The sequence below is a fragment of the Durio zibethinus genome, chromosome 4 (assembly GCF_047325235.1).
Source record: "Durio zibethinus cultivar Kanyao isolate XHJ-2024 chromosome 4, ASM4732523v1, whole genome shotgun sequence".
NCBI lineage: Eukaryota > Viridiplantae > Streptophyta > Magnoliopsida > Malvales > Malvaceae > Durio > Durio zibethinus.
Window position 1 is genome coordinate 12,776,440 of NC_143165.1, and position 15,667 is coordinate 12,792,106.

At 26.4% G+C, this 15,667-nt stretch overlaps 2 pseudogenes across 1 annotated transcript; both read left to right on the forward strand.

Moving 5' to 3' along the window:
- Positions 1-6,011: 6,011 nt before the first annotated feature.
- LOC111288172 (calcium-binding protein KRP1 pseudogene) lies at positions 6,012-6,726 on the forward strand (annotated as a pseudogene).
- A 3,159-nt stretch (positions 6,727-9,885) lies between these two features.
- LOC111288074 (uncharacterized) lies at positions 9,886-11,444 on the forward strand (annotated as a pseudogene). The gene is made up of 2 exons (XR_016341581.1): positions 9,886-10,504; positions 10,965-11,444. The product of XR_016341581.1 is annotated as an uncharacterized LOC111288074 (transcript).
- Positions 11,445-15,667: the final 4,223 nt, after the last annotated feature.

Consider the following 15,667-nt stretch of genomic DNA (forward strand, 5'->3'; position numbering starts at 1 on the left):
GCTTAGATATGAAGGACATTAGGAATGAAAAGGTAAAGGTTTTGAAATCAATGAAATCGCTACAGTTTAAGGATGTTATCGTTGGTCAGTATAAAGGCCACAATAGGGAAGAAAAACAAATTTCCAAAAGACTTTACTTGTAGAAAACTAAGAAGAAAAGATTTGAAGGAAATGTTGCCAAAATCAATTTCAAGCCTAACACAAAGGCATTGGTAGAAAATGAAAAGAAGGGACTTGTGACTCTTTAACTTGAGGTAAAATTTCATTGTTTGTGGTTTTGCTTTGTTGTATATTTTCTGCACAAAAGAAATACACTAAAGGTCTTAAGGGAGGGTTTTTAAGTTTGTTTAACCATGGGCTACCTCTTCGTATAGTCATGTTTAGAACATTAACTGAAGCACAATAAAGTATTTATGATGCTTTCAAAATGTTTGCGGGACAACCATCCACTAGTGATGTTGCTTCTATTATTGATATTGAAGGTATTCAAGAGAGTATCATTATTAACTTGCAAGCCATTTATGTGCTTATTGATGAGGTGACAAAGCCGACCCTTACATCATCCATTACTCAATTTAATGCCAAAATTGCATTGTTAGGGCAAATTTCTTAGCTTCGAAGTTTTCCAAACTACAAGAACTTGCAAGATAATTATCCTTATACAAACATTTGTTCAGTGATTAACAAATTGGTCAAGGAATAAATGTACAAGTTAATCTAATTTGGAGTTGACAATGTTGCCAAATTACTACATAAGGAAAAGTTTAATGTTCAAGTAACAAAAAGTTGTGTGGCCAAAAAATTGAGAAGAAGGATTGCACACTTACTAAACTCTAAAGCACAAGTGATAAACTTTGGAGCTAAACTGAAAAGAAATTTCATCATTGAGGACAAGGATGTTCTCAAGGAAAGAATATTGTTACAGGCCTATTCTTTTCTGGATTCATTATTTTGTTTCAACTTAACGTTTTGCTTGTTAGGATTGTTACTTTACTTGGTAGCAAGGCCTGTTTATTATTAAGACCCTTATTTTTGTTTTTTTAGTTACTTTTTCAATAAGCTAACAATCGAGAATCTCGGTTTGTTACTGTCAACTAAGCACAAAATGGAAAAAAAAAGGAATTCTAGAAGCAATATGTTATGGTTTTCTATTGATGACGTGGGTTCTAGTGGTTTTTGGTATTCGTTGGTGAAAGGCAGAAAAGCTTCGACTAGGCCAGTGGTGGCTTCGGTGTTTAAATGGAATGTCAGTAGGTATTGTGGTGGGATTGGGTTAGAGAGGCAAGGTAGGTGAACGGTTGTCTAGTATGGTGATTTTTGGGTGCTGATGGTGCTGGTAGGGGCTAGCAAAAGCTTAGGTGATGTACCAATGGAACTATGGGTGAAGGGATGCTTAATGGGTGTTAGAAGGTGCTCTATGGTGTAATGGTAGTGGAAATTTTGGTGGTGAGGATGGCCAAAGGTGGTCTGTGGGTGAGCATGATCAGAGAAGTGGTATGGCTGGAATGGCTAGAGTATCTAGGATTTTTTTTTTTTTAGTCTATTTTCCTTCTATAAATCTTTCCTTTCCCGAATCTCCCCTTTCACTTTCATGTTATAAAGTAGCTACTTAGGGAAAAAAAGCTTGCTGATTTTTTGATATTAGGCTAAACAAGATGGTTGTAGTAGCTTATTAGACAGAGAAACTTATTGATTTTTAGACATTAGGTCAATCACCAATTGATGATAGAAGCCTGTGATTCAAAAGAAAGGGAAAAATACTAAGCCTAAAATGGTAAAACAATTTGGGAAAAAGAGAAAGGCATATAGGGAGAAAGAAAAGGCATATGGGAAGAAGGAAAAGCATGGTAGTTGATTTGAGACTTTTTATTTTTTTATTTTTATTTTTTATTAACTTAATTAATTAAATTAATTAATTTTAATAAAAATAAAATTAGGCTTTTCTTTAAAGAAAAGTTGAATTTGGATTCATTATATTTTAGGTCTTCAAGCCCAAATAATTAAACTTTGAATTAACTAAATTGAATTGGGTTGGATCTTAACATATTCAAAATAAACCTCAAAATAATAAAGTCCAAATGAGCCCAACAAAATATATCCAATGAAAGTGTTCAAATAGGCCCAAATTTAAGTGTTCGAATTAAGTATAAAAATTAAACAAACTTGAATCAATTCAAGCAAAATTAGGTACCTACACTCATCACATCTCGATGTAGGATTGGAGTGTCAGAAACTCCCTTGGTTAAAACTTGATATCCCTATCAAATTCAATACAAAACACACAGAATTATAAAATCGTAGAACCAGGATCATACCAAATATTAAGAATCTAAAGGTGGCTCTCACGATATAGTATTTAGCTCATGTCTTACCGGTAATATCTTTGATACCATTTGCAGATATCCATATCCAACTTAAGAATTATTGTTAGTTTTGATCCAAAAGTTTCATAGTTTTATCCCACAAAAAATACTTTATAAGTTTGTATTTGAATCTCAATATATATATATATATATATATCATATCATATTTTCACATTCTTCTAATGTGAGATTACAAACGTCATAACTCCAAAGATTATAGGCTTTGAAAATTCTTGCTAAGCCAAAGTAAAAAATTTTAGGGTTCAAGTCACTATCTAGCAAAATATTACTAGCTTTAAGATCTCTATGAATAATATGAAGCTTAGAATTTTGGTGAAGATCCTCTCTCAATCATTGAGCTTGAGAACTCAAAAGCAATGGTAGAAATTAGATATATTTGGAAATAAAAAAAAATATATGGGTAAGAAAATATATAAGTTTTAATATTATATTAAAAGAAAAATCATGCATGGATTTTAAAATGAGGACCTATGATCCTTTAGGATTACTTCATTCTAAATGAATCATTCCATTTCCTATTAAAACATTGAATATAACGTTGTAGGAATTACAATGCAAAACTCATGTCTATTGTCCATTCATGGGTACCTTTTTCATAAAAAGGGTCCAATTTATTAATAGAAAAAAGAATTATACGTGTTAAGGATAATATTCAAATAAGATCTCGAATTTTAGTAAAAAACAAAAAAAAATAAGTCCATGAATTTTTTATTATATGAAATTAAGGTTATAAACTTTTATTTTATTATAAATAGACCCTTGGTAGTATAAAATATTAAATTTTTTAGTTTAATGATTTAATTTGTGAAAAAATATTTGCTTAAATTTATTTGGATCAACTGAATGACAAATATTTGAGATAATGCTATTCTAAAAATTATGTCAATTGGATACTATTCATCCATTGTTGAGATTTAATGGATATAATTATAATGAAATAAAAGTTTACACCCTCAATTTCATGCAACAAGAAGTTAAAGGTTTGTGTGCATTTTAGAATAAAATTTGAGAGTTTATTTGGATATTACGCTTAGGTATTAAGATTTGAATATCAAATTTATAAAATATCACCTCTTAAAAATAATTATATAAATTAATTAAGTTAATTTCGAATTTCATTCATTCTTGATAATACTTAAATCTTTGTCTTCCTAATTTTTTTCCCGCAAAATATGTACTCATAAAATATGGGTTTTCAACATATTCTCTAAATAACACTATAATATAGTTGCTACTTATCACTGAAATCAAGGCCAGTTTGTAATATTCTTCTCAATTTCCTAAGCTTCAAGAATATAAAAGAACAAAATGAGCACCAACTTTTGTTTGTGAATCAGTGATGGAAAGATCCATGAAGCAGGCTTACATCAAACAAATTTTTCACTGATAAAATTGTGACCACAATTTGATTTTCTTTTTGTTGGCATTTGGAGTAAAATCATACAAGAAAAAAAAAGGGTTATGGCTAAATGTTTGTACTTTAATTGAAGGAAAATGTTTAAGGAAGCTGCATTGAAACTTCCTTTTGTCTCAAAGATTCAACAAATGAATCAATGAAAAGTTACCAATCAAGGAAAGGTTACCAAAGTGATTTGGTTTTTTCTTTTTTTTCCCTTTTTTTTTTGTTGCAATCACATGACACTCACATTACATCATTTCTTTTCTTTATTTTTTTTTTTCAATTTTTGTCCCTAAAAAGATAAACAGAAAATATATTTTGATTCCTTGTCTTGAAATGACTACATAAAATAGATAGTCTTTAAATATTAATATCCACCATACTAAATTAAGAAATATTCCAACTTATATATAAAAATTAACTAGGTTCAAATGGTTGTATAGAGCTCAATTTCTTATTTTTACTCAAAAAATGAATTGAAATTAAAACAAGAATTTAGGGGAAACCTTTTATACCTCTTTAAAAGCTCAAAATAAATGTTAAAATACAAATTTAATAATAATTTAAAGTACTGAAAATGGGTTTAATGGCTTTCATTATTTTAATTATTTTAAAAATAAAACCTTTTGAAAAACTTTACTTTAATGACTTTTTTTTTTTTTTTACTAAAGCCAGCTAATAATAAGTAAAATATTTAAAGTAATTTCTGTATTCACAAATGACCAACAATGCATAATTTGAAAACAATTAACTAAAAAAATTGCGTTTCCCATAATTCCAATTATTTATTTATTCTATATTATAATAAATTTATCATAAAATCGAATTTCAAACTTATTAAAACTCCATTTCAGAATCTAATTAAAAGACTACTACTATATCAAAAAGTGCATTTTATAACTAGATCTTAAAAAATAAACCGTTTAGACTAAAGCTTGGATTTATAATTCCCATTAATTATTAAATGCTGAATTTTTCTATATTTGCAATCATTTATTGGTATGATTAATGTAAAGTATTATGAACTAGGGTCCAAATTAAAACATCCCCACCAAACCAAAGTCCTAGTCATGCTGCCACGATGTAGCACATTAGCAGAGGGATACAGGACATCCAAAAGGACAACAAAGGGTACGAAAATGGCCTAAGCTGTACATATAACTGCTTTGAGATCTTATAATTTTTCCTAATTTTCCTTTTCACACTAAAAAAAAAAAAAAACCAAATTCTTTAGTTTCTAAAAATTGATTTGGGGCTCCACATTTTGGAATGAACAAACATGAGCAAAGGGATATTCTAGTTTGAGTCTTAAGCATTAGATTCACAAAGTATATACATACATAGATATAAAGAGAGGTGCTACATAATTTATAAGGTCAAATTTTGTAATGTAAGACAATTTGACATATTATATATATATATATATATATAAATATATACTTTTTAATGCTTTCTAATTTGGTATGATTTTTTTAATTAAAGTATTTAAAGATTGTAACTCTTATTATTTAAATAAAAATTTTAATATTTTATTAACAGATCATACGAGTTAGTATGGCTTTAAGTTGGCTTAACTAGAATATATAGAAAAAGACTTTTGCAAATTTTAAATTGGAAGATTAAGAATTGCAAACATGTGATATAAAGTAGTTTTAAGCTAGCTAAAATTAACTATGATAAACAATAGTTTGTTTTTCCATTTATTTATATAGATATATATATAGATAAATAGATAGATAGATGAGAGAGAGAATCTCCTCATTGGAAGAAAATTTCGTATATATCTTCTTTCTTTTAGAAGGGCTAAAATCCTATAAACAAATGAATAAAAAATTTGAAAAAGAAAAAAAGAAATGGGTAAATCATAAGAAACAATTGTACTAAGAATTGAAGTTAAATGAAACAATATTTACCCAAAAACACACGTGAAAACAATGTTTAAAACTTAAAACTGCACTAGATGATTTGAATGAGTGGATTTAACCCTTTATCAACCAAATATGACATTGAAAAATGGTATGGCTCAAGTGTAATTATGTAGTAAACTTTGTTTATTTTCGTTGACAACCAAACACAAAAACAAAAGATATATATATATATAAAGACCGTTCGAAACCTCATGCAACTTCCAGGAAGCAGGGTCTTCACAGGAAAGCTATGCATGCTACCCAATGAAAGGCGCAAGAAGCTCACTATTCCACCATAAAATTTATCTTATTATCATGTACTCTCAATTGTCTTCAATGGCCACTCACTCTTTCCTGGAAAAACCTGATTTTCCTCCCCCCTTGAAATCCCCTTTATATAATCCCATCCCTCCTCCACCTCTTCTATTCACTTATAGCTTAGTCCACAAGTTACAGCAAAAACAAAAGCCCTTCCCAGGTATCAATCTCTGCATTGCCCTGAAGGTATGGAACTTGACATTGCAGTTGAGTTCGAGGATTACTTTCCGTCAATGATGGAGAGATTGGGAGCTGAAGGGTTTATAGGGGAGCTGTGTAACGGGTTCCGGCTGCTGATGGATTGCGAAAGAGGGCTGATCACGTTCGAGAGCTTGAAGAGGAACAGCATTTTGTTGGGGTTGAATGACATGAGGGATGATGAGATTGTTTGCATGTTGAGTGAAGGGGATTTGGATGGAGATGGTGCTTTGAACCAGGTTGAGTTTTGTATTCTCATGTTTAGGTTGAGTCCTGGGCTATTGGATAATGGATCCAAACAATGGGTTGAAGGATATGATGTTCTATGAACACAAACCTTTCTTCTTCTTCATCTTTGTTGTTTTAATTAATTGTTTGTAAGCCTGAATTATTTAAGTTAATTTAGAGAATTGCAATTTGATGCAACTAAAGCATGTCTTGGAGAAGAAAGAAATAAAAAATAAAATTCAGATCTATATTTAAGATCTTTAATTCCACAAAATTTTTATTCTAACTTTTAATTTCAAACTTTTAGTGACAAAAAATTCAATCAAAAAAATTCAATTTTTACCTGAAGTCAAAACTTAAAATCAACTTCATAAATGTCTCTTCACTCTTTTTCTTCGTAAATTTTAATTTTCATTTTATCTGATGTTTTTATTTATTATTGGAAAATTGGAATTGAAAACATTATATATCTTCCATTATTGTAATTATAATAATGAAGATGAAATTGCAGGTTATGAGAACTAAGTAATTAAAACCCCATGTGGTGGTTTTGATTTGAAGGATCATGATCCACGATATCTGCTTTAATTCAAAATATTTTATTTTCTTAAACCACATATATATATATATATATGTAAATGAAAACTGCAAGGTTTAGGCAGGGATGGACCATCGTTCAAGCATGAGAGGACCTTGACCTTCCCAAAGTTTTCACAACTTTTAAGGCGCCGTCCCAAACTTTTATCAACTCATAGTGTGTGTGTATATATATATATATATATATATATATATAAAGTAAACTTAAATTAGCTCCTTCAAAATTAAAATTGTTTGCATATATTAATATATTATTTGCATGTATATATGTGATACAATGAATTATATGAAAAAAAAATTAAAATATAATATTAATTAATTCTTATAAAATTAAGGGTCAAGATCCCTTACTAGGTTTAAGAGTTAGAAAAAAAATCCATGACATTAATGACATATACAAAATCCATAACAATAAGAGACAATGTTTAATAGAAAATAAACTTATCTCATTTAATTTGAAAAACACTCCCTTATTCAACCAAGTTTTTAGCCTTTTTATTAGGGTACTAATGGCCAAATATGGATATCAAGGATTTGATCCGGTTAGATTAATGGTTGATTTCGAAAATAACATCGCAAACCCTTATGATAGACTCTTTTAGACAATAATGGAACTTCAATAAATGTGGAGTGGTATTTTTTAATCCAAATAGTTAAGAGATAAGATCATGTTTGATACATAAAATAATAAATAAGATGATAATTATCTTATATTATATTTAATTTATATTTAAATAAATGGATAAAATTGTAAAAAAGATTAATATCCTCTGAAAATAAGTTGATTTTATTCTTTCAAAGTAGAAAAGATTACTTTTAATCTATTGAATTGAATTTATATAATCTATTATATCCTCAAAAATTATATTAATAATTTAAATTATATAAATTTTGAGAAAAAATAATTTTATCTAATAAATAAATTATTTTATTTTAATTTTATATATATCAAACTAAAATAAGATGATATTATTTTATTTTATTTTATTTATAATATTATCTTATTTTATCATATTATAATCTTATATATCAAATATATCCTAATCATGTAATGACTATTAAAGTTAATAAGGATTTCATTAACTAAACTAATCCTTTACTATTTATCATGGAATAAGAATGGAATGGCATACCATTCCCTCAACCAAACATGGCCTTAATTCTTTGTAATGAAATTCAAAAACCCTACAAAAAGCAAAGAAGAACCAACAAACAATTGTGGGGAGAAAATTCTCATGGGGGGCTCACACAACATCACTCTTTTGATGTCACGCCTCTTTGCTTTTAAATGGCACATTCTACCCTCTAGCTTTGGGACAGTCTATATGCAAAGAACCCCTCTTTATCTCCATTCTCCTCCACACATGCCCTTCTTTATCTTCCCACATATTATTCTCTCACACTAGTGGCTCCCAATTCCCAACAACACTTCCCTTCATTTTAATTGATGCACGTTGGCATCTTCACGTGAAGTATATGCCACGTCATCAAACTCCCTCATTTTCACAATTTTAAATTAATAAATCTACTAAAATTTGATTTTTTTTAGGAAATAAAATAAATATATATTTTTGTTGACTAAAAAATATGGTGAGGGTTGCTCCATGGCCATGAAATTGAGCCCACACATCCATTCTTGCGCATACATTTGTATTGTCTAGCACGTAGTCCCATTATTAATAGGATATTGCAAAATATATATGTAACATGCACCTTCTTTGTTATAAATAATATCATTTTTATTTTCAAATACTAGTAATTTTTTGTTTGTATTATCAAAACACACTGAAATTCATATATTTTTAGTTGATTATATGTATTAAAAATTTTGATAAATATTTTCTCTATTTTTTTTAGAATGTCTCAAAATTAAGTTTTTTTTAATATTTAATATTTAATATTTAATATTTTTATTTTTATATTTAAATTTTATTTTTTATTATTTTTTATTTTTTAATATTAAAAATCATAAACTTAATTGTATAAAAATTTTAAATTTTAATATTAAATATTTTAAAATTAAAAATTTTTTTCAAATTTTATGTAAATCAATAATATTCAAATAATTTGAGATAAAAAGAGTATAAAAAAAATATAAGTCCTATATTATTAAAAGTATAGACAAATCAAAAAAATTAGATTTTGTTATGTTAATTATTTATTTATGTAATTAATAAATTATTAATAATTAAAAATTTTAATGTGCAAATTGCAATAAAATAAAATAAAAAGTTAGGCACTTTAGACAGGGATAGAAGGAGATAGGGTGATAAAAGCATGGATAAACGCAAGGTAGGTCCCACAATGCCACGTCAGAAGAGTGATTCAATATCGAACCTCAGGTGGGGATCACGTGGCTAATGACCACTGGCTTCGTCCACGTAGGACAGATTTGGAGAATCTGCCACGTCATCAATCCAATCTAGTTTGGAAAATATCTTCTATTAAAGAATAAATGTCCATCCACCATAATCCTACACGTGGTACTCAACTGACGGTTCCTAGCCACATACAAAAATCAATCCATAAACTTTTTTAAGGTTCATATAATAATCTTGAAGACGTTATATGATAATTTAAAATACCGTGATATAAAAAAATATTAAAAATAAAAATAATATAATTTATAATTTTAATAAAAATTATATATAAATTTAATAAATTAAAAAATATATATTTTATATTTTATATCAATACAAATTATAATATATAATAAAAATATTTAAATTATTATATTATATTTTAATTTTGATTTTAATTTCGTTATTATAATTTTTTTAAAAATTTTAAGAAAAATAAAATGACAAAACTGACCTTAAGGAATTTTTAATTCGAAAAAATTAGGGAGGTAGGGTGGTTTCATAATTTCATGTCATTTCATATAAACACTGCAAAGTGTTCTCACCGAGGAAAAAGAAAAGCAAAGAAAAATGAAGAAATGTGAACTATGTGGAGCGTTAGCTCGAATGCACTGTGAATCGGACCAAGCAAGCCTATGTTGGGACTGTGACGTGAAGGTTCATGGAGCCAACTTCCTTGTAGCAAAGCACACCCGAACCCTCCTCTGCCATGTCTGCCAAAACCCCACTCCCTGGCTCGCCTCCGGTCACAACCTCGCCCCTGCTGTCTCTGTTTGCGAGTCATGCATTGGCAACGGCAACAACAACAACAAAAACAACGATAATTGTGAGGTGATTTCGCAGCAGGATGAGCCATCGGAGGCAGATTATGAAGATGATGATGATGAGGAAGAGGAGGACGACGACGACGAAGAAGAAGAAGAAGAAGAAGATGAGGAGGATGACGAAAATCAGGTGGTTCCATGGTCTGGGGATTCTTCTTCTTTTTCTATGTCGAAGCCGGTGGCTACCTTGGATTCTTTGAGTAGTGGTGGTCGTGGTGGTGGTGACGGCGGAGGTGGCGGCGGTTTTGGATTGTAGAGGATGAAAGAGAATCTTAGTTTTGACTCTTATGTATGTTGATTTCTTTTTCTTTGATCTGTTTGGAATCCCCTGCTATGGAAAAACTGATTATTTTTCATGAATTGCTATTTTTTTTTCTCAATTTTCTGATTACTCAACTACAAATGTTTTAAATTTCTTCAATTTTAGAATCTGGATTATGATTATGAATCGAAATTCTTTACTTCTTAATCAAAAGAATTAGAGATTTCTTCTGAATCTATGTTTGCAAAAAGAATCCCCTGCTCTTATGAATTAACAGAGGCTTGTTGAATATTTCGTTTTATTTTTCATTAATTTCTGATGATCTAGACAAAACTATCCACAATTTATGCAATTTGGAATCTTGGTTTTTCATTTTATGAGTAAAAAATTTAAAATTTCTTTTGATTTAGATTTTTGGTCATGTATTTTCTATGGAACCAAACAAGGTTTTTATAAGAGTCAAATTTCGCTTTGTTTATTAATGCAGGATGAGATTGGGTGCTCCTCATCTCATGTGGGCTCAGGAGGATCATCCAACGGAGAAGCAACATCTATGGGCACATCAAGATTATTGAAGCCACCAATATTATGTGAAGTCAATCAATCAGTTAGAAATCATGATCACGATGAAACAGAGTCAAGAACAACGGCTATCATACCTCTTTAAAAGGACTTCAAAAGCACATGATCACCAATGATGATGATGCATCGGCTGCAATCATTGGAATCTGCAGGTTGAGCAGAGATCAGAGCCGTTAGATTTCACACACCACTAACTCTCTTACTCAATACTAACATACACAATACAATCCCTTTGAGGTAGTTTGTTTTTGGGAAAATTTTCAATTTTCTTGACATAAAAATCACTATTGTCTTTGTTTTTTCTTGGTTTGGTACCTTTCTCTTCATTGTGGAAATTGATGGAATTTCTCATGATTATATCTTTAATGTTGTTATTTTTCTTACATTTTTTTAGTAATACTATGTTTTTTTTTTTTTTTTTTTTTGAAGAAAAAGTTGATACTATGTTTAACAATTCTTGCACAATTGATGTCCAAATACAAGGCATAAAGTCCATTGATGTTAACAAAACAGGAAAAAAAAAATGAAAATTGGGTGATGAATCTTTATGTTACATATATATATATATATATATGTAAAATTCAAAAATTATTATAAATTTTATACATGGTTAGTATATTACAAAAATATTTTATTAATAAATAATATTAATTTTTAAAATAAATAATAAAAATTAATATTTTTATAAAAAAATTTATTAATAAAATGACGTTATATGATTTATTTTATTAATAAAATAATATTATTTTATTTATTAATAATATATAAAATTTATATATTGACAGTATATTAAATATAAATTTAATTATTATATTATTTTATGATCTTTTCAAATAAATAGAAATTTGATCATCACTATTAACTAGCATATCTGCTTTTTTTTTTTTTTTCAACTTTGAATTAAGTATGAAGATTATAATTTTGATCTCCAATACTTTTCAAACAAATAGTCTTTAACTAATTCATTAGAAATTATGAAATATGAATTTTACATTTAAATATATTATTAAAATATTTAAAATTATAGATAAAAAGTAATTGTCAGTTAGCATTTATCCACAAATATGAACTATGTGTTTAATTAAAATTAAACAGTTGTGAATAAAAAAGAATTTTAGTACATTTTTTTTATCTATGTGTATTGTAATTGTGAAATGCAAAAACAAAAAAAAAAAAAAAATTGAGTTTCTTATTAGAATACGTAATGTTTTTGTTAGGTGCATAACCTAACATCAGAAAATTAAAACAAAAGAAAATGATGTGAGATTTGAAAAGAATAAATTTTTAGTATGAAACTTGTGGCTAGCTGGAGCAAGGTGTGAAGGGGCTTTGAGTATTAGCTAAGAAGTAGGATGAAAAATGTATGGTGGATAGAAAACAAAACCCCACTCAAAGCTACATATTAAACATGTAATAATTTTTTTATATAAAAAAATTTAGGGGAAATTAAATTATCTCATTTTAGGAATGCTGCAGACATAGTAATAATTTATATTATATTTTTAAATTATTATCAAGATAAATTATTAATAACGAGAATTGAATTTTTTAAAATTTTTAATTTATGTTCAAATTTTTTATTTTAAATATGTATTTAATTAAAAAATATTTTACGTGTATAAATTTTATTAAATTTGCAATCTTTAAGTGCAAGTTATAATAATATGTCTATTGATCTAAACATTAGTTGGTAATAAGAATCAAATCTAAATCTAAATTGAAATTTTAAATAAAAATATTTAATTCTTTTCAACTCAATCAATCTCATTTACTAAATATTTAATAATTTAAAGTCATATTTAATATATAAGATGATAGTTAAGATAAGATAATAATTATTTTATATTATATTTGATTTATATATAAAAAAATATATAAAATTACAAGAAAAATTAATCATCATTTTTATATAAAATTATTCAATCTTCTCAAAATAAAAAAGATTGCTTTGAGGTTTGCGATTAGTACCTTAATTTTTTCTCAATACACCCTACTATTATTAACATCTAATTTTTTATTCAACACACCTCAAATCAAAAATATAAATTTATTAAAAACCCAAACGCCTCATGTCCTCATAGCCCATCTTCTCTATCTCTTCTAATAAAAAACACATAAAATTAATTGAAGGATAGGATACTAATCATTCAATCATATTTTATTATACATTTAAATAAAAGAATTACATTATTGAAAGAGTTAAATATCTTATGCCAATGAGATGACTCTATCTTCTAAAAAAGTAAGAAATTATTTTTAATTTATGGGATCAAACTTACATGTTTTATTATATTCTTAAAAATTATGTTAATAATTTAAATTGTATAAATTTTAAGAAAAGATAATTTTTACTAATAAATAAAATATTATATCTTAATTCTTACACACATCAAACACAAAGATAAGATGATAATATTTAATCTAATCGTATTCATAATATTATCTTATCTTATCTTATCATAATTTTGTATACTAGACATGATCTAAAAACCTTAAACAATTAAGCCTCAAATTAAGTCCCAATCATCTATTTGTCGTTAAATAACTTAGAATTAGAGGTGAATAATTTGTTCTTTTTACTTTTTTGTTTGATTTTGTATTTAATTTCGTAACATTTATGATTTTAAGTTTTAGGATGTGATTTGAATAATTTGAAAATTAATTTTAAAAAATTATTAAAAATTTTCAAAAAAAGATATGTGGAATCGTTTAAGAACTTTTGAAAATTTATTTCCAAAATCCTTTATAGGTTTTGGGACATTTATTTTTTGAAACTTTTAAGAATTTTTTGAAATGGATTTTTGAAATTTCTTAATGGTTTCTAAACATCCATTTTCGAAAGTCTTTAAAAACTTTCAAAATTTGATTTTTGGTATATTGAAAATGTTTGTGGAAACCATTGCTCCTAGCACAATTGTCACGGTTCACAAGAAGTGAGTTTTGACCCATAGCACATGACTTGACACTGTAAAGAATATTGACTCTAATAATATCATTAATAGACTGATAAATTTAGTAGTAGAAGCCTTTAAAAAGTTTGAAAGATTAGAAATCTTTATTATTGGATTTAAATAGCCTATATCTTGAAAAAATTATTAAAGACCCGTTTAGAGATCCTAGTAAGAGATATTTGATATTCTCATGCCAGACATAGATGAAAAAATCTACTTTATCGTATCTAATGTAATAAAGAAATTGAAGTAAAAAATTACTTTCAAAAATGAATTTTCATATAATTGTATAACTTTTTGAAAATGCATTTTTAGTAAATTAAAGAAATTTTTGGAAATGAATTTTTGATAATTTTTCTTCAATTCTAGAATTTAACTTTTGGTGAATAACTATTTTTTTAAAAATAAATTTTCATAAGAAAAGAGTGTGAAAAACAAAAAGGTAATTGAATAATGGATATTTAAGTAATTTTATTAATGATTAATTTTGTAATAAAAATTTTAAGGTGTATTGAGTAGTTTTTTGGGATTCAAATAGAAGTATTCATTTTTAATTCATAAGATAAAATTTATATATTTTATAATATTTTTAAAAATTATATTAATAATTTAAATAATATAAATTTTTTTTAAAAATAATTTTAATTAATAAATAAATTATTTTATTTTAATTTTTACATATATTAAAAATAAAATAAAATAAAATAATTTATTTATAATAATAATTTATTTTATTCTATCGTAACTTTATATACCAAAGTTATAAAGTTATAACTTTATTATTTTATTTATAACTTTATATACTAAACACGTCTTAAAAACATAAAAAGAAATCAAACTACTAGTGGATTAGCTTGAGTGACGTGGATATGGCATAAGGTTTGGGCGCATGAAATTTTTGGAAAGATATTTTTAAATCTCTTTTAATCCAATAATTTTTTTTTCTAATTATTTTGGTAGAAACTAGAAGGTGACTTATTTGTCCTCTTGTGTCAGTTTTTCATTTATCTAAAGTATCATTGTCGTAATTTGTGATTCCCCACATCACATCATGTTGAACCTAAAAAAGTATAAGGTTTTGATTTAAAAATGAAATTTCGATTTTCCCTGACTGGGACGCTTTATAACCCTTTTATCTAATGCTAAAGATAAGTATCTCTCGAGTAGGCTTGGTTATTTAAAATATAAATAATAATATAATATAAAAATAATATAAATAAAAAATATAAAAATAATATAATTTAAAATTAAAAAATTATAAATAAATATAATAAAAAATTATATTTTATATTTTTATATCGATATAAATTATAATAAATAATTTTCATATAAAATATAATATAAATAATGATACAAATTATTATTAAGTCTGTTCTTAAACTTTCTTCTTACTTATTTGTCTCCTTGGTTAAAGGTTCACTATGATCAAGTTTTTTTTTTTTTAAATAATAATTCAGTTGGAAAACCCTAAACCCTAAAAGGAATTGAATTGAAATTTGTTGTTTATTCTTTAGTTTTTTTTCTTTCTACATGTGAAAATTTATTACAGATTGAGTTACTAAAAATAATGTTTTCTCATTTTATATATCTCATGAAAAGCAAATAATTATATAGAATATTAAACTTTTAATTTTAATGATCATAGTTTATTAACAAA